Source organism: Pteronotus mesoamericanus, unplaced genomic scaffold, assembly GCF_021234165.1.
Source record: "Pteronotus mesoamericanus isolate MK-2021 breed Mesoamerican mustached bat unplaced genomic scaffold, CSHL_Meso_final contig_121, whole genome shotgun sequence".
NCBI lineage: Eukaryota > Metazoa > Chordata > Mammalia > Chiroptera > Mormoopidae > Pteronotus > Pteronotus mesoamericanus.
Window position 1 is genome coordinate 3,477,446 of NW_026555046.1, and position 20,342 is coordinate 3,497,787.

General features: G+C 44.9%; 1 protein-coding gene and 1 pseudogene across 9 annotated transcripts in view; one reads left to right on the forward strand and one right to left on the reverse strand.

Moving 5' to 3' along the window:
• The window catches only part of INPP4A (inositol polyphosphate-4-phosphatase type I A), a 130,855-nt gene that overhangs the window by 36,310 nt on the left and 74,203 nt on the right, over window positions 1–20,342 (forward strand). The gene's annotated exons all lie outside the window — the stretch shown is intronic.
• On the reverse strand, window positions 17,149–17,759 carry LOC129080704 (mitotic spindle assembly checkpoint protein MAD2A-like; annotated as a pseudogene).

Here is a 20,342-nt window from a genome sequence, read left to right on the forward strand (position 1 = left end):
GCTGTTATGACAGCTATAACAATACAATCTAACAAAATTGTTTTGAATGAAGTTAAAGACAATTAAACACCACTAGAGTTATCTTATGGAAAAAACCAAACGAACTTTTTCAGTCAACTCAATATTTCACCATGTAATTAAACCATAATTTACTGTTTTCCTGACAGACATTTAGACTGCTATTAAATTTTGCAATTTATGCTATAAAATATGTAATGGCATAAATAATGCTGCAGTAAGCATCCCTGTCTGATATCCTGTCAGGGAGCAGGGACTTCTGTCTTTAATCTCACTGTGGCCACTTGTGGCAAACATGCCCCACCCCCGCAAAGTTACACACTCAGTGGCCAAATCAAGTCTGACTGCTGCACATCTACTTTGTGGATGGATGATGGGGACTAGAGGGGAATGACCTCGTTCCACGTAGAGCTCTAGCCTTCCTACTTAACAGGAACAGTCCCAGCTACGACCTCAGCCACACGAGGCCCTCGGTGTTTTGCCAGCCCGTGGCTGTTATCTTCCTTGTAAGACAAATTTTAGATTAAAGTTAAAAAAAGTACGTGTGCATGAAGATGTTGATGCAGTCCTTATGATGACTGTGCGGTCTGGTAACAGCATGAAATCTGTTTATAATCTAACATTCAAGTGATGAAGACAGACACTACACATCTTTACCTACTGATCTTATTATCTATGTAAAATATGCAAATAACAACTGGCTTCACTTAAGGTGTGATGATGAATGGGGATCCCCTTTATTTTTTGAGCTTGCTGTAAGGAAACTGTGGTAAAAGTTTTTCTTTTTAAAATTTTTGTGCCGACTGCCCTTGGCTGAATGCAGGGTTGGAATCCTTGAAAGCCTCTGGGCAGGCGCGGGGTAACCCGGCTTCAGGGCAGCCCGTGTGTGGTCTGTCTGGCCCCTGCGTTAGGGCCAGCTTCTGCGCGGGGACCACTGCGCAGCTCTTCTGGTGACGGATCCTTTATTTTGTTGATTTCTGAGTATAAGCATCTTCTTAATTTGAAAGTGTTTTGGTTTTTCAGTAACACTTTTGGAAACTTTCTTCATTCATCATCCTTTGAATGGGTAATTCAGAGATTTGTTATATTAGAATACTCATTTCTTGAGTTAAATCTGTAACTGAGAAAATAGAAATCTGTTGGAGATACCTTGTCTAAAGAACTAAAATGTGCTATTTGTTAACCACCTAAATTGAATATTTCTCTTCTCCATAAAAATTGTTTTATTGAAAGAGATACTGCTTGTTAAAATCAGGAGAGGAAGCCCCTGGATGAGAAAGTTAGAGTAGAAACAGGACTGTTTAAACGTTTAATCACAACCTTAATGGGAGACTTGCCGCAGTCCACACAGGGATGAAGGCTGCTGTCCAGGGTCTCCAGCAGGAGGGTTCTCTCTCCTGATTCCGCCCTATAGTGGGAGACTCCGTGAGACTCCGTGACTCTGTTTCTAGCCTTTTCTTTCTTTTTCCTGGGAATCTTTCTTGGGTGCTATAGTTATGTTGACTGACTTATGTTTTTCTTGGAGTCTTACTAATAAATTAGGCCAAATTTTATGGAAATGCACGTGCATGGCAGGTGTTCTTACAAGATGGCCTAAAAAGCAAATGTAACCCTGTGGTGCTTTGTTAGGCAGCAAAGGTGCTGTGAACCTTTCTGGGTCCCAAAGTCTGGGCAGTGTGAAAATTCTCCTGCTTATTCAGGCCCACCCTGCCCTACTCCTTTCTGGATTTGGTTCTGTTCTGAAAGAGGATCTCTTCAGTCTTTCCCCACCTTTGCTGTCAGCCTGTGCAATCCTTTCTGCAGCAGGGTTTGTCTTCATGGGTTAAGAAGATGTGGAAACCATTGATTGGCAGATGAGCCAGAGAAGTGAAACCCAAGTTAGAACAGGTCAAGCTCCCTGGAGCTGCCCTAAGGCCCTGCAGTTAGTGGTGGACAAAGCTGGCCCAGATCACAGAATGTTTAAGTCATGAGACGAGGTTCCTGCAGCCGAGTTGCGTCAGAGGAGTCTAGGAATAGAAGTCAATTCTTAGAACACTGGATGCTTGACGGGCAAGGCAGCTGCTTCTCAGATGTCTGATTGCTTCACTCATGCTGGCCTCTGCTGGGAGGGAACTGTCCTGGGAGGAGTCTGCTGGCCTTGACCTGGAGCTGTTGCGATGGTGGCCTGAGCCAACAGCAGGAGGTGAGCAAGGCGGAGACTGCAGCCAACACCAGGCTGCCCAGGAATGTGCACTGACTGGCTCCTGCAGAGGCCAGATGTAGTGAAGTAGTGCTCTCTGGGCAGACAGTACAGGTTTTCATTCTTGCTCTTAAGAAACATAAAGGAAAGCCTAGCTGATTAAAAGTTAAGATTATTTTAAAATAAAGTTTAAAATTTTAGGATAGTTTTAGATTTACAGAAAAGTTACAAAGATAGTACAGAGTTCCTCTATGTCTTACCTCCCCCCCCCCCCCCCATATTGGTAACTTTATCTTGGCACATATGGTGCATTAATAACTAAAGTCCATACTTTATTTAAATTTCCTTAGGGGTTTTCTTATTTTTAATCTGATGTCCTTCTTCTGTTTCAGGACCCTATCCAGGATACCCCATTACATTTATTTGCTTCATTGCCTCAGGGCCCTCTTGGCTGTGAGAGTTTCTCAGGCTGTCCTTGTCTTTGATGACTATGACAGTTTTGAGGAGGACTGTTCAAATGTGTATAAAATTCCCTTCATTTTGGGTTTGTCTAATGTTTTTTTCATGATTATACTGGATTATGGGTGTGGGGGAGAAAGACCACTGATATGAAGTGCCCTTCTGGACACATCATAGCAGGGTATCTACTGTCAAAATGACTTGTCGCTTGCTCACTTGGCTGAGGTGGTGTTTGTCAGGTTGACCTGGAAAGTGACTCTCCCCACCCCCTGTAGTCTTCTCTTTGGAAGGCAGTCATTATGTGCAGCCCACAGGTAAGGGGTGAGAGTTAGGCCCCACCTCTTTGAGGGGACAGGAGTATTTCCATAAATTGTTTGGAGTTCTTCTATGTGCTCAAATTGTTCCATCGGGAACTCTTTCAGTTGGCTCCTGTGTCCCTTAGACATAGCCCTGTTATTATTATTTTTTATTTTTCAAGCACACCTTGCCTTTCTGGCACTGCAAGATGCTCCAGGGTCACCTTGTACATTTCCTGTTCTAGCCCTAGAATCAGCCATTTCTCTTTTTATTGGAGAATAGTATTAGAGACTGGGCACCGATTGGTTAAAGTTGCTGTAATTTCAGTTTCTATATACTCAACTTAGCAACAAAAGCAGAACCTGTAAGTGGCAATATTAGCAAAAAATAACTGAAAGTCTCTCGCCATTTTCCAGCCCTGCACCCTTCTTGGGCTCTGCGTGCTATGGTTGTAGCCCTGATGTGCTCCTCCTGTTTCTGACAGGGTCTGGGTCTTGGTGCTGTCATTGTGGGCAGGCTGTCACTCCGTCTCTTCAGTCCTGTACTCTCTCACTGGCTGTGGTAAAGATGCAGTGAGCAGGTCTCGAATGAATGATACCCTGCTTCCTTAGTCCTTTAGTGGCTTGTGGTCAAAAGCAATAAAGTCTAACATGAGGAAATAACCCGATGGAAGAGAGTTTTAGACACATGATGAGCTATGCAGATGGGAAGCACAGCCAGAGCTCCTTAGAGAGAGGGGTTGCTCAAGGCTGGGGGTCAGGGAGAGGAGGATGGGGTGGTGCTGACTCCTGCAGGCTGGGTGGGGTGGGGAGCGTTGTGGGAATGGCAATGTGGACGCTACAAGCGCAGGGGACTGATGGAAGTCTTGCATTCCAACTGGAAGACTCTGGACCCTTGTCTTTGAGTGCATGCATGTGTGTGTGTGAGTGGGTGAGTGTGTCAGTAATGTAATTGCTGGCTCTCAGCCAGGAGTCCAGGCTGGTTGCAAGCCAACTTGGAAGTGCTGGGTTGGGCCTCAGGAGAATCCTTGGAGTCGAAGGAGCTAGGTGTCATCTACTGGATGGCTGAGTGGATAAAACTGGGAAGGTGCAGGAGAGTGGAGGCCCCCATGAGGACCATGTCTGGTCTGCAACTTGTCCCTGTCCCTGCACTTATCCTCATTGTCGGCAGAGAGATGCCCCTATCATGCTGAATGACTGGTGGCCACTGGGACACTGAAGCACCAACTCTGAGCTGTCATTCACACTTTATGTGTTGACACCAGTGGTTCCAAGTGGTTTAGGGTCTTGTGGATTCTGGACCACTGTGCTGGAACCCCGCGGTGCCCAATTCCTTTGACAATCTCATTCTCAGGGAAATTTGTCCCTAAACTTTTCTTCTTGGCAGAGTAAACTCTGTTTCTCACTTCCTGAGGCTGAGACGATGCATAGGAATGTGAATCCCCTACATAACTATGGTACATAATTTGTTTCTGGGAGGGAGATGGTGTGGGAGCATGTTTAACTGCGTGGTCTGAGTTTTTGTCCTTGGATGACATGACATTTCATCGAGGGTTTTTATGTCCTCCCCCTGCACGACCACCAAATTCTGACTCTTCTCTGCTCTGTTTCTATGAAATTAAGATCTTTGTAGTGTTACCGTACAGGGGCCTGGCCCTGAGCGGGTCTGCCTGGGGCCAGCTGTAGTGTGTGGGTCCTTGACTTCGTGTAGGAAAGATTTCATAACATGTGTCCAGGTCACTACAAGGATACATTTATCAAAGCTGGGGACAGTGAAACAAGGAAGGGCTTAGCATAGAAGAAGTAACAGGAGAGCAGAGGCTGGGCAGCCTTAGCTCACTGGGGAGTCAAAGAAGAGGGGGCCTTGGGGACAGGTTCAAGGAATAAGCCTGGGACAAGCTGCCAGCTGCCCATTGCCTTAGAGATGTGTGCCTGTGGGGAAAGAAGGGAAAGGAAATGGCATGGAGTCCTTTGTCTTGAGGCTTTTCTCACTTTCTTGCAGGCAGGAATCTTAGGGGAGGTCTGGGAGATGGTTTCAGTAGACTGTTCATCAGTTCCCCAGGTGGGCCCTCTTAGGGTCATGGTCTCCTCTGGTTGGTCACTGACAGGGCAGTGGGTCTTTAGTCATTGCAGTTTGTTCTTGTCTCCAACCCGGGTGGTTTTGATGCTTTTCTGGGCCTGGAGCTGAAATACAGCTGAGACCTAGATGTTATCTCCAGGGAGGAAAGGTTACCCTGGGGGTGAGGTCCTTATTTTCCCAGTTTTGTCCCCTGCCAGGCACTTGGGGCCTTCAGCCCTGGTGATAATCTGCACCTGGCTGTAAATTGCTCAACCGTTGTGTTCGGATATCTGTCTCAGTTTCCCTATTCCACTAGCCAAGCAACTAATATCCTTCCTCCGTCTCTTCCTTCCGGTCTAAGATTTTATTTATTTATTTTTTAGAAAGAGGATAAAGGAAGGAGAAAGAGGGAGAGAAGCACTGATATGTGAGAGAAACATTGACCCTGTGAGAGAAACATCAATCTGTTGCCTCTCAAACACCTGTAACCAGGAACCTGGCCTGCATCTCAGGCATGCGACCTGACTGGGAATCGAACTGGTAACCTTTTGGTTTGCAGGGTGATGCCCGACCCACCGAGCCATACCAGTCAGGGATTGCCAAGGTATTTTCCTAGCTTCTCACTGTCGTGTCTCAGTAGGACCCATGTGCATGTGGAGTGACATGGACCGTATAGAAAGGCCCAGGGTGATGGAGTTTATCCAGAAGCCCTTGGGATCGCAGAGGGTATGGTGGCAGGGACCTAGGTGGGAACCGTGGTGTTGGTGAGAAGCGCTCTGATTCTGGGTGTGTCACCAGGACTTGTTGATGGGGTTGCCTAAGAGGGAGGGAGAGACTGATGGAGAAAGAAAGGAAGACTCCATGTTTTCGGCACGGCCCGCCTGGAGAATAGTGACGCTGTTTGCTGAGATGGAGAAGACCAGAGGCGGGGCGGGAGGGAGAAGGGGCAGCACTGACAGCTGCAGAGGGTTGAGTGTGGCCTCTCGAGGGGCTGGGTTTTCTGCTGATTTCTTTTCTGACCATGCTCCTCATCACACAGGAATCTCTAAAAAGAGAGAAGATGGTTTTAGAAATAGTACCTGGCTTTGGAGAATGGAGCCCATGTGAACATGAGGGTGCCCTTGTGGGGGGCACTGTGTCCGTCCCATGGTGGTTCTCAGGTCTCACAGAGGTACCCAAAGTCCCTGCACCTGTGGTGTCACCATTAAACGGTCTGAGGTTTTGCGGAAGTGTGTTTGGCACTTCACTGGTCACTGCTGGGGGATGTGTGATCTGGTTCCCTCCTGACCCCTTTTCCATCCTCATGGGGATAGTTCCCTTCCTCTGGTTCTGTTTGAAACTAGGACTCCACTCGATGTCTTCTTGCCCTAGAATCACCACTGACCTGTGGCACCAGAGCCTTCTCGTGGATGAGGTGGCGACAGCTGGGAGAGGGGCAAGTAACACTTCCAGGAGAAATAGTCAGCGCTTTGGGTGGCACAACAGATCGTTAAATGTTTGGTTTGTTTGCTTTCCAAAAAATTATTATTTTATAACACTTGGACTCTCTGTTTAGAACAAAATAAAACAGTTTCCATAGAAAAAAAGCATTTTAATGCTGACTTCTTATTCTAAAAAAAATTAAGGTGGGGAAAAATGAAATGAAGTTGCCTTTCTTTATGGTGACGGAGAAAAAGAATCAAAACCCAAACTGGGTCACACAGACAATAGTAGGAACAATAAGTTCCATCTGTATCTACTTGCAGCTTGAGACCCAGTTAATGAAAAACAAGTTGTATTTCCAAAAGGGCGTGGGAGGTGAACTTTAAGGTGAGTATTTTCACATTATGGTTAGTATCACGATCATATGGCAGATTTTTTAAAGTTTGGGATAAAGTCTGTGTTAGGCTACTGCCTCCGTGAAAGCCCCCAAGAGCCTAGTAACACCTACGGCAGAAGGGTCACAAGGTCAGCCAGCCACAGACCAGTGCAAAAGGTAAACGGAGCACCTTTGAGCCCTTAAAGCCCTCATCTCGTGGCTGTTCTCTAAAACAGGCATGTGCACTTGTGCATGTGTGCACACACTCACACTGCCATAGATGATTTGGTTTCCTAGCCCCTGACCAGAGAAAAGCACCATATTTCAGTTGACAACAATGTTGAAAACTGATAACCTGATTGCCAGTGAAGAAAGTGAAGCAGTTAGTTGTAAAGCATAGATAGAACAATGGAAAAGGAGCAGCAAGTCAAATCCATTTAATATTGAACCAGCAGCCTCCATGCACCTGAGAGAAGACACCTTGTGTACAATCACATGCTGAGTTGATTTCATCTTCTTCCTGTTACTGTGGAGAGAAAGGGAGCCCAGGGATGTGACTGTCATAGCATGCAAGTCAGAGAGGGACAGGACAGATCTGTGTTATGGGTCTTCTGTTCAGAATAGTTCTTAAAGTCAAGGAAAGGTGTCTCATATTTTAGAACAATTTTATTGTACTGTGGTTTGCTTTTTAAAAATTGCCACCGACCCTGGCTGGTGTGGCTCAGTGGATTGAGAGTCAGCCTGGGAACCAAAGGGTCTGCAGCAGCCTCCATGCACCTGAGAGAAGGCACTCAATCCACTGAGCCACACCAGACAGGGCGAGTGATTTAAAAAATAATTTTGTAAAATAATATATTCCCAGTGGGGGCACATGCCTGGGTTGCAGGCCTGGTCCCCAGTAGGGGGCACACAAGAGGCAACCACACTGATGTTTCTTTCCCACTCTCCTGCCCTTCCCCGCTCTCTAAAAATAAATAAAATATTTTTTAAAAAATGCCACCCAAGTTCTCTGGCCAGAAACAGCTGCCAGAGATTTCCCAACTGTAATATCTCTGTTATTGTCTGAAGGGCAGCCCTGTTGATGTGCCATCCCTCATCATTCATTCCCATCTTATCTCAGAGGGGTGTGGGGGTGGGGATCTGTATCTCTGTGTACTGCGGGGCCTTCAGTGACCTGTTTGGTGCCTTCATGAAGGTGAGCACACTCAGGTCCCAGGGGAGGGCCAGGTAGGGGCTGGCTCTGGAAACGGTGCCCACAGGAAGTATATCCCTTGGACATCATGGTGACATCTGGAGGGACCCACAGGGGGAACATCCCAGTGAGGGCCCCTGGCCAGAATATCAGCAGTTTTCTAAGTACTGACTTTGGGCTTCAAAGGCTAGTGAGGATCCCCATATCATTTCATAGATCCCCAGTCGGGGGCTTGAGAGGGCCCAGGGCCCAGCGCAGTGTTTAGCTCCTGCATGGCCGAGCCAGCACTGGAGCCATCCTCCCCTCCCATCCCCCTGATCATCAGGTGCAGGTGGTTGGCTGGTACCTCACATTCCCAGCCCCCTTCTCAATTTGAAGTCTGGGGATGCCATCTCCTGCCCTTGGGGCATGGGCAACACTTTGTGACTTCCAAGAATGTGCTGGCAACTCTCCTCTGTCTATGCCTGGTTACCCCAAACCAGTTGTTTGGGTTAACTTTTTTTGGACTTTGATTAGATTAGAACCCTTTGACCTTCTCAGCTGCTTGGCCCAAAACAAAATGAGCCCCTTATGTGTAGAGAGAACAACTTGAGGGGGCTTTATTTAAGGAAGATGCCTGTGGCTTTTCTGCTCGCTCTGACCTCCTGATCTGTGATCCCACACCTCTCATGCCTGGTAGCATTTCCTCACATTTTGCAAATGACTTGCTAATTAGGATATCTAGGTGGCTGTCACTTTTAACAAATAAAATGCATTTTTTAAGGCATGGCTCAGTTTCTGTTTTGAGGAGGTTTCCTCATATTATATAGAATTCACATTCTGCTTGTTAGTGCCAGCTTTCCTAAAATGGAGTATTAGACAAAAAAGGACTTGCACATTGTATTTTGTTGATTGTTAAAAATTAAGTATAAATTTTTGGAGGACCAACTTTTGGAATGGTAGTGTCATATTAGGAGCTCTGAGAGCTCTTTGTTTCTCAGCAAAACAATGATTGGTGAAAATTATTTTAAGAAAGCAATCAATTAAAATATTAAGACAATTAAATTGTCCTAAGGGTATACAGCAAATGAAGAAACATCTTTAAAGAAAATCTAAATTTCGGTAACAATAGCAAGAGTCTGTGGCACTTGAGTCATGACCCACTCTTTCCCACCCAATTCAGCAGGACAGAAACTATGCTCTGACTGGGCATGGTCAAGAAGATGTAGCTCCCTGTCCCCAAGTTTCCATCAAGGCTGCAGTATCTCCCTGCAAGGGGAAAGCTGCCAGTGTTTCTCATTCCCATCAAGCTACATATTGTAGATGCTAAATTCTAGGAAAATACAGCCAGCCCTTACTCATAGGGTGGAGGCCCTATGCCAAACCGAGACTACTGGGCCCCAGTTGTTCTCTGCCATCCCAGTTTTCTCATAGAGTAGAGGTTCAATTTCAGAACAGTCAAGCCAAAGAAGATCAAGGCTACTGCCATCACCCAGCACTCCCATTATAAAGTGGGGATGTCCTCTGAGAGGCATGGACTGTTTGTTGTCTTTGATGTCAGCTCCAGAGTATTGATTCAGGGATTTTGCCAAGGAGGTGAGGTAGACCATAAGAACAGAAAGTTCTGAGGTACTGAATTTATTCATAACAGAGTGTGAGGATAATCAAACCTAACAATGCTCTCAAAAACAAGGAGATTTTGGTGGTAAGAAGCTAACAAGAGCCAGCAACAGCTGAAACTTTAGTCTAGACAGTCTGGGAAAGAGACAGCTAAGTAGAGCCTTCCTGGGGTCAGAATCAACATCGAAAATTGATCTAAAAAATTATCCCTGCAGAAAAGCCTAAATTTAATTAAATCAGGCTGCTCAGCAGTTGATGCCCCAGGGCATTGTCAGAACCTGTAGAGCAACCAACCAGCAATTCTTGGGCCTAACAGCTGGGTGTGATAACATTAGAGGCAGGCAACCTAACAGGGAAGAGAAAAAGAGCCCTGATAAATCCGTTGTCATCCCGGGGAGACTGCACACACCCAGGGCAGTACCCTCTGGGGAACAATATCAGAAGCTGCTGGTTGTGGGTAAGTGAGGGGTAGGGAGGATAGACCTCACTAAACCAGTCTCACCGACTCATTGAAAAAATGAGCAAAGACAAGCTCAAGGGGATTACTACCATATATTATTGAAAAGATCTAATTTTTACCGTAAAAGGATAAGACATGCAAAGAAATAGAAAAATGTAATGGAGGTGGTAGAGGAAGCAATAGAAACTGCCTGAGAGAGTCCCAAATGTTGGACTTAACAGTTAAAGACTTTAAAGCAGTCGTTAAAAATACAGTTGACACTACAACAAAATGGATTTGAACTGCACAGGTCTACTGATATGTGTATTTTTTTCAATAAATAATATAGTCAGCCCTTGGTATCTGCAGGCCTCATGACTGTGGTTTCAACCAATTGCAAATGACAGTATTTTCACATTCTGAATCATGATTTTCCAGTTGTGGATTCTCAGCTGCAGGTTGAAAATACTGTTTTCCATCCACAGTTGGTTGAATCTGCAGATGCAAATAGCCAACTGTAGAGTCAACAGTTATACTGGATTTTCAACTGTGTGTGTGGGAGTTGGTGCTCCTAATCCATATATCGTTCAATGGTCAACTATATATTCAAAAAACTAAAGGAAATCATGCTTAAAGTAATAAAGACAAGTATAGTGACAATGTCTGATCAAATTAGGAATATCAATAAAGAAAGGGAAAGTAAAAATGAGCCAAGAGAAAATTCTGGAGTTGACAAGTAAAATAACTGGAGGGTTATGACAGTCGGTGTTAACTAGCAGAAGGTAGACTCACTAAACTTGAAGATAGAGTGATAGAGATTATGCAGAAAATGAGGGGATGAAGAAAATGAACAGAGCCTAAGAGAAATGTGAGATATTATTAAGCACACCAGTATACACATAATACAAGTACTAGGGGAAAGGAGGGAGAGAGAAAGGAACAGAAAAATATTAGAAGAAATTATGGCTGAAAACTTCCTAGATTTGATGAAGAACAATCCATACATCCAAGAAACACAATAAATTCCAAGTAGTATAACCTCAAAGAAATTCATACCCAGGCCCATCATAGTAAAAAATATTGAATGACACAGATAAAGAGAAAATCTTGAAAGCAGCAAAAGAAATATGACTCTGATTGCAGGGAGGCACAGTAAAATTAACAGTGGACTTCTCATTAGGAAGAGTATGGACCAGAAGGTAGTGGGGTGGAAGAGTCAACATCCTGAAAGAAAAACAAAACATCAACCAAGGATTTCATATCCAGCAAAACTGTCTCTCATAAATGAAGGCAAAATAAAGGCATTCAAAAATTTTAAAAAATTAAAAAACAAAACAGTTTGTTGTGAGCAGAGCTGTGTTACAAGAAATATAAAGGAAGTTCTTAAGGCTGAAAGCAAATGACCACAGGTGGTAATTAAAATCCATTTGAGAAGACAGTGCCAGTAAAGGTAATTGTGTTATTATGAAAGATAGTGTAAGTGCACATTTCTCCTCTTTTCTTAAGTGATTTTTAAAAAGATTTTACTTATTTTTAGAGAGGAGAAAGGAGGGAGAAAGGGAGAGAAACATCAATGTGTGGTTGCTTCTCATGCAACCCCTACTGGGGACCTGGCCTGCAACCCAGGCATGTGCCCTAACTGGGAATCGAACAAGTGACTCTGGTTTGCAGGCCGACACTCAATCCACTGAGCCACACCAGACAGGGCAAGTGATTAAAAAAATAATTTTGTAAAATAATATATACACCAGTACACCACATTTTATTTTGCTTCACACATACTGTATTTTCATCAATATCAACCCAAGACTTTCTACCAGCAAAAAGATTATGACTTGCTGAAGGCTTAGTTGATTGTTAGCATTTTTAGAAATAAAGTATTTTTAATTAAGATATATAAATGGTTTAAAAAAGACACAATGCAGTCACACACTTAATAGACCACATTATAGCATAGATATAACTTTTATATGCACTGGGAAACCAGAGAGTTCGTGTGACTCACAGTATTGTGATATTTGCTTTAATGTGGTAGTCTTGAACTGAATCTGCAATATCTGGGATATGCCTGTATATAAGTATATTTTTGGGCCTATACTATTTACAAAAGCAGTGCATTTGACAATAACAGCATTAAGGAGGCAAATGAGAGCAAAACTATTGGAGTAAGGAAATTACATTGCGTTAGGTAACTTAAATCCATGGGAAGTAATGAAGAGAACCAGAAATGGTAATAGAAAGAGTTAATATAACAACCTCTACAAATATGCATGTGCTTTCCTTCCTTCCCTTAGCTTCTTTAAAAACACGAAGTTATGTGTAGTGATAATAACATTTTTTTGAGTTTTTAATATATATAGATATAATATATATTATATATTATATGTATGGAATGTATACCTTAAAAGGCTTACTGCTGATTGGTTTGTAGACTTTTATGACTTACCTCCCCCTTTTTCTTCTAGACCCTGTAGGACAGGGCACTTCACCCTTGGAATTAATGCCTGGAATTCTCTCTCTCCCTTTTTTTTTTTTTTTTTTAAATAAATAAACTTTACTTTTGAGAGCAGTTACAGACTTACAGCAAAACTGAGCAGAAAGCACAGAGTTCCGATATACCCCAACGCCACACACAGCACTCCTTCAATTGTGTCTTTTTGGAGCAGTAGTAAGTTTCTCAGGTGGAGCAGGTGGGGGGTGAGTGTGTCAGGCGGCCCACCTCAGGCTGCGGCTCGTTCACAGCTTGAATGCCCTCTCTCCCTTCCCCACACCTGACTTCTTGGGAGAAGGCAGGAAGGAAGAGCCACGGTCAAGCACTTCCCAGTCATTATCTCAGAGTGCTCAGGGCGACCTTGTAATATGGGACACCTAGTGTCAGACATGGAAAAGTAACCAGCTCAAGGTCACAATGAAGAAGAGGCAGGACACCCCAACCCCGGATTGTAAACCCCCTGCCCTGAGCTTCTCCCTCACTCCATTGCCACTCCCTTTATCTTCACAACCCCCAGGTCAGACCTGTACATGTTCTGAATAGAACATTTAAAATATACCTTTGACAAAGAGGCCCAGATTCTTTATAAACCTAAGACAGCTAAGGGCTCTATCCGGACAAGGCTGATGAAATGTCTTTTCATGAACAGTCACACTCTGATACTTGGTTTATACCCCTTATTTTCATAATAAAAACACTTTGCAGTTGGCAAGGACATAGACATCCCTGTCTTTGTTCCTCTTCCTCATTTACCGCTTTCCTTTGTGTTAAGAGCATTATTTTCTATTGTAATCGTTCATTCCTTTATACACACAATTCCAATGATAGCGACATATGGAATATTATTCCTATTTAGTTCTATTCCCTCTTTCTCCGTTTTGTTCAATTATTTTTATATTCCTCAGTCGGGTATATGGTTTAATAATCTCATACAGCCTTTTAAAGATCTCCAGGGTGCTGTATTTGTTTGACTTCATCTGAGATTTCAAGGCTTTTCAGAATGTTTCTCCAAGAAATCTGATGAATGTGGAACTCTAGAATGTATGCCTTAAAAGGCTTACTGCTGATCAGTTTGTAGACTTCTTTATGACTTACCTCCCCCTTTTTCTTCTAGATCCTGTAGGGCAGGGCAGCTAAAACCCCACTTCATCCTTGGAATTAATGCCTGGAATTCTCTCTCTCTCTCTCTTTTTTAAATAAATAAACTTTACTTTTGAGAGCAGTTACAGACTTACAGCAAAACTGAGCAGAAAGCACAGAGTTCCGATATACCCCAACGCCACACACAGCACTCCTTCAATTGTGTCTTTTTGGAGCAGTAGTAAGTTTCTCAGGTGGAGCAGGTGGGGGGTGAGTGTGTCAGGCGGCCCACCTCAGGCTGCGGCTCGTTCACGGCTCTGAGCCTGACACTCGGCAGGTTGTCACTGCGTCTCCCATGGGCCCTGTGGAGCCCCAGGAGATGTCATTGGCAGGCCCAGATCTAATTCCTGGGGAAGATGTCCTCTGCTTACAACCTAAGGCTGTATCATTTTTAGAAAGAATGTGTCATTTAAAGGTTTAAATTCTCCTATCTTTTCAAAGCATTTTTCCCTTTGTATCTCATTTGACCCTTAGAAGGCCTGGTGTCACTTAAGTTTAACACAGTAACTTGGGGTCTTCAGAGCCTTCCCTCACAGGCTTTCTTAAATGAGATTTGCAGCAAGCCTCGAAGACGGGAACGCCTCCCCAGCACAGTGACAGTGACCATGAGCTCAGAGTCAGGCCTCCCCACAGGTAAATACCTGGTGGCGGTTGGCATGAGGGTAGGGTGCTGTGCCCCGGGCCTTCTGCTGCAGGCCCGGCTCTGACGGGGGCATGCCTGCCACGGGGGAAGTAGACGTAAGGCTTGCGTCTGAACAGTTATATTTGTTTATGTAAGTACTTAAGTACTTGTTCAAAATATTAAATGTAGTAAATTTAAGTTAAAATTAAAAAAAAAAAATCTGTGAACAGCACTGCAAGGTTATGGGAGAAGTCATGGCCCCCAAGTGCCTGCCATTTGAGAAGTAGTGCAGTTATCTGTGCCGTGCCTGCGAGGTGACCGGGGTGGGAGTCAGAGTCTTGCTGTCTGTCCCAGCCTTGCTGGTTTTCCACAGCATGACTGAGGGCAAGACGCCCCCCCCCCTCTGAACCTGATGTCCCTGAGAGAGGGTCCGGTGATTTACCTGTGACTGGGACAGGCTTTGTTGTGAGGAGCAAATGACAGAGTAGAAGAAATACAATTCACACTTTTTGGGCACTCCACCTGTGTAGGACAGTAGATTGGGGGTAAGGGGTGGGGAGGAGGGGGCCACATGTGGCATCCAGGAGTGCCACAGAGTGTGTAATTTGCTTGAGATCTGATAGCTGTATAAAAATCTGAACCAGACCAAGAGCACAAGGGCTTCAACTCAACATCCATTGTGTTTCCATGACAGTTCTCTGCTTTCACCTGTGGTTGATGATAGATGGGCCGGTGCACTGGCAAGGCTTTGCTCAGTGATGCTGTGGGAGCTTTCAGTTGCTTTGCTATGAGCTCTGGCCCAGTGCAGGGTCTCTGGTGGATCCATTAGTGCCTGCTCCCTTCCCGCACAGCATTCTGGAAAGATGGGTGCTCACACCTGCGTGGTGGGCTTGCACCTGGTCCTGTCAAGAACCTAGTCCTCACTGAACGCTGGTGGCGCTGGGGTGTCAGGCGGTGCCTATGTGGGGCTGATGGGGGCAACAGTCCATCTGGCAGAGGCTGTCTACCCGGCCTTCCCGTCAGGGCCCAGGCCTGCCCTGAAGGAGGCAGGGCCCGAGGTGGCTTGCTGCATGCCAGCTTCCAGTTTTTAGTGTTTCTACCAATTTCTTCTAGCGGGAGATGGACACAGTTCTAAAAAATGAATTTTTAAGGCACATTTCCCCTGATCTCTTTGTCATAGGTGAGCACAGGTAACCAGGTTCTTGGTGATTGTGGACAAAAAGTTGAACTGAACACACAGAGTTTATAGCTGAAGGCGAGAAAAAGAAGATTTATTAAGCCACAGAACATGGGAGCAGGCCAACTCTGAGCAGAGTGGAGCAGAGAAGAAAGAAGAGTCTAACAGCAGCAGCGGGGACAGCAGGGGCAGGGCGAACTCGGGGCTAGAGGACTTTCATTCCTTAGGGTGGGTCTCCCATGATTTCCTTGATTGGCTACTGGGAAGAGGGTCCCACAATGCTAATTCATTATAATGAAGCAGGGGTCAGGCAGCATCTTCTGTGCAGGTGCAGTCCTGATTAACTAGGACACAATGCTTCTCCGGATGCAGAAACTACCAGACTTAGGACAGGGTCTCTGCCCTTTATCCATGTTCTTTATCTCCTGGGGCACCTCTGGAGTTTCCTCCTTCCTGACTATCTCCTGCCTTATCTTTATTACCCAACTTCTAAGAATGTTTAAAAAAATGTGAAAGCACAGTAGAAATTTTAATTAGTTTTCACTGTCCCTGCTTGTGGTGGTGGTAATTGTAACATGATGTGTGACAGGGAGATGCTTAATGAGGGGTCTTTGTCTCAATGCTTCTCTACATTTCGGAACTCAGCTGTGAGCTTTGAATAAAAAGAAATAATGACAAAAGTACCTCCTGACATTTTTCTTATTGTTGCCCAGATATCCCGATTGTTGACTTTCTTCTTTTAAACAAAAGCGCAACTAGCTTAGGAATCTCCCTGGAGCAAGACCACAGTGAAAGAAGCTGCTCTGGCTGAGGCGTCTCTCGGTCTCTCCCAGACCGCACAGCTGGGGGCGAGGTTTTCTGAAGGACCGCTTAGTGGCAGAAGATGGCCCTGGGGTAGGTATTTGCTAATAGACCTGAAATTTCTGGGCCTCTTCACTTACTAAGTGGTCTTAGTTCCCCTTCTGTGGTTGTTGATTTTGGGTTTTGTTTGGTTTTTAAATGTTTGGTTTTTAAAAACATACATATTTCACTTTCTTTACCATTGTCATTTAAATCTTAATTTAAAAAAACAAAAAAAGACATTTTTAAGAGTATTGTATCACTGGAATTTAAACAGTAGAAATAATGAAGAAATAACAATAGTTTTGTAGGTGTAAGTTTTACACATTAAAATCAAATAATTGGAGGGTTTTTTTTTAAATATGGAAATTATGCAAATGAAATAAATGACAAAACGACCTTGTAGCAATATTTTGTTATTGTGGATTATCTGTTACTTTAGGACTAAACATATATGCTAAATATTCAGACTTCTTTTGCTGTGTTTCATATTTACCTATATTCTGAGTCAAGCTACTTGACTCAAAGGTCTGATTTAGGAAGGCATTTAGCATTATAGCAAAAGTGTTTCCATCTATGGTAACCACCTTCAAAGGAACTGATATTGCAGTGCTGATGTAATTAATTTTCTGGTTCCCTTTTGGACAGTATGTAAAAATTTATGTTGACCCTATGGAAAGTTAAACAGGCACCAAAAAATGGAACAATTATGTACAGTTCAGGAATGTATAATGTTAACTTTTCCCCATCTAAAAGTTAATCAATGAAATAAAACATGAACTATAGTTCACTTGCTTCCAGGAAACACACATTTGAGAATTACATTGATGTTCTTATCTTCAGTCATGGGCAGAGATTTTGTAGGCCACTATGCTGTTTGTTTTGTGGATTATGGTAGTGAAGGAACGCAGATGGACTTGTTCAGACTGGTAATGAACTGTGGTCCTGACTCTTCCTGCTTTTCAGGTACAACCAAATCTTTGTATAAATAAGTAGATCAAATGAACAAGGAACTCCCAATAGTAGCAGAAATGTTGCTGTAGCTGTGATCTCTCTGATCACTGAATAGATCTCATCCTGGACAGTTTTCCAAGACTTTTCTCTGGGGGTACCATCCTCTTTGGCAATCTTGTCACACTTAGTATCAAAATTACCATCTTTCAAGGACCTCACCACTTTCAGTATTTGAAATGACTACTTCCAGTTTCTGAACTTAATGCTTGTATAACCAATCATACCTGTTCTACTACATTATTTAGGTATTTCATAAGATCAGGATCAGTAGCTATGAGCAAGGTGAGTCCATATTTCTGCACTTGAGTAAAGGTTTCAAAAAGATATATGCCATGCTGACATAAAATGCTGCTGAGGCCAGATGAGAAGAGCTGCACCAGGACCTCGGCATTCTTGTGCAGGGTGATGCCCGCTCCCAGGAGAGCTGCCGCGCCATGGCCTGGCCCACAGCCGCAGAGCCCACTTACCACAGGGGCGACTGCAGGGCTCTGCAGCAGCTTCCTACCACTGGTTTCAAAAGTAACCTGGACTTTGTATTTTATTTGCAGAACTTGATAGTACTTACTTCAGAAATAGTGCATGTCCTGACTTTTGTTTTAGCTGTGCTGATGCCCTTTGGAACCCCCTGGAGACCTGGCAGGACAAGGAAGTTAGCTGACGCTTACATGTTGGTCAATGATGTGACCTGTCTGGTTTATGGCAGTGCCATCTTGGCCCAACTCTACCAGGCCTGACCGGGTTTGTACCAAGAGAGTAAGAGGTTCATTTTCAAAAGCTCATTAGAGAGTTCAGGAGAGTATGAAGACTTTTCAAATTTATTTGAATGGTTAAGATTCCAGAGGGTTCTTCATTGCCTACTAGCTAAAGTGTACTCCATGGTCTGGTATTAGTGGCTCCCCAGAATTGACCCTGTCGTGGCTCTTCAGCCCATTCTCTCTGTCCCTGAGAATACTGGGCTTCCCTGTTCCCTGAGTTAATTGTTGTGCCTGTGCCTTTTGAAGTCAGATCTGTCTACACTGTGTCAGGATCATGTCTGGCTGGATTTACGGTTTCTTCCTCCTCTCCCACCCCCCAGCCTGGAGCATGCATTTTATTTTGTCCTGGTGTTGTCTTGTCTGAATGTCTCACCCCATTTTTACACTGTACACTGTTGGGTCCTTGCAGACAGGGGCCACTTCTGACTCACCTTCCTGTGATCTCTAAGTGCCTGGTTTAGGTGCCTGTGGAACAAATGAGTGAACAACTCCAGTTCCGGATTGCAGGCCCCCATGAACACTCCTGTCGGAGGCAACACGGTGCAGGTCATCTGGCCAGGCTTGCCCCGGAGGACAGAAATGCCCCCCGTGCTGCTCTCTGTCCTCTGCCCCTGGCCCCTCCCCTGTTGTCCTGATCTTCACCAGTGACACTCTTTTTCACATCGCTTTTTTTCGTTTTTTGTCATTCCTTTCACCATGAGCTTTTCAGTAAGAGCTGTGGCCAGGCTCCTGCAGCAGAAGCCCTGGAAAGCCTCCCATGAGGGTTCTCTTTGCCCTGATCTGGAGGATACTCCACGCCTTTCTTGAGGGGGCTGCCTAGGAAGGGGACAGTCTGACTGGTGGTAGAACCACAGGACCTTCCCCACCTCCTTCCCCTTCTCCCTGGGGAGGGATTCTGCCCCCTCCAGCTTTGTCCATGCCCTCGCCTCCATGCACAGGTGCACGGGTGAAATGTGGGGAGGGGAGGACTCTCTCTCATGCCAGACTGTCTTCCCATCTGGTCAGCTGGTCTCCCTATCTCACTCCTGTCACAGGACATCCTTTGAGTGGAAACAAAAAACACGGCAACACAGCAACTGAAACCCCCCCCCCAAAAAACTGAATAGCATAACTGATCAGCTGAAGCTATAGACTCCTCTCTCCAAGGAGGTCTCATATCAGAATCGGAGCACCTGAGTTTTATTTCTACATGAGCACTTGGAACACTGATGGCCTTTCATAGTCTTCTCCACATGGCCCTCTCAACAGTGACTGGTTCAAACAGGATTCTAGTTTTGCATGTAATGTACCACTTCACCAGAGATTTATGTCTGGATAAAACTTGCAAAATGCGTGACCTGCTTTGTGTTTCCAAGATACGTTAGAAACTGAGACTTCTCTCCCCAATTTTGGTTTGTTGGTGTGGTCTACCTGGTTTCCTGTCTTAAACTGCCTTGTTCCAGAAATAACTCCATCTTCCCAGCATTTCATTGCTCTGTGGTGTGGCCTTCCATTTATGGCCCTTTATGGAATTGTGTTGCTGCTCAGAGGATTTCATATTCCCCCATAAAGCCAACTTTGACACTTTGAATTAAAAAACAAACTTCCCTAGTGATTATAAAAATAAACTAGACCTACCCAACTGCAGTCATGTAAATTACTGTCATTTCTGCTCTGTCAGGGGCAACCTAGAAAGAAATAACGTATTTGGAGAGACCCGGCCACTTCAGGCCCATGCACCACCCTGCTGAAGGGCTGGGGTGATGAAGGTGAGGAAGGGCCTAGCAGGAGCAGGGGGAGGTCAGGCTGCCGCAGGGCCGCCTGTTGGAAACTCACGGCGCGGTGCCAGTGTGCCAGAACTTGAGGTAGTGCGAGGCCGTCTTATCAGATGAGCCCTAGGAGCTGGGTCTGGTAGCAGGGTGGATGCCACCTTCCCTTCCAGGGTGCGCTTTGCTGTTAGGTTTGTGAAGGACCAGGCACATCTTTGGGACTGTGGTGTCTCTCATGTGGGGCAGCCTGGGTCAGGGCCTGGTTTCCCACATGGCCTGGTGTGTCTCTAGGTCCAGCCACTGCCCGTGTGGTGGGCTGTTCACTTTCCCTGAGAGAAGATGTGGGGGTGTTTGTGAGGTGAGGGAGGCTGCATGTTTTATTCTTCAGCTGTGGAGTGTGTGTCACTGGTGGGAACCAGGTATCTTGGTGACATTTTCTCTAAGCACTGTGATACACACTTACTGGACCAGGATATTCTAAATAAAGGAATAAAACCTACTGGGAACAGTAAAGAG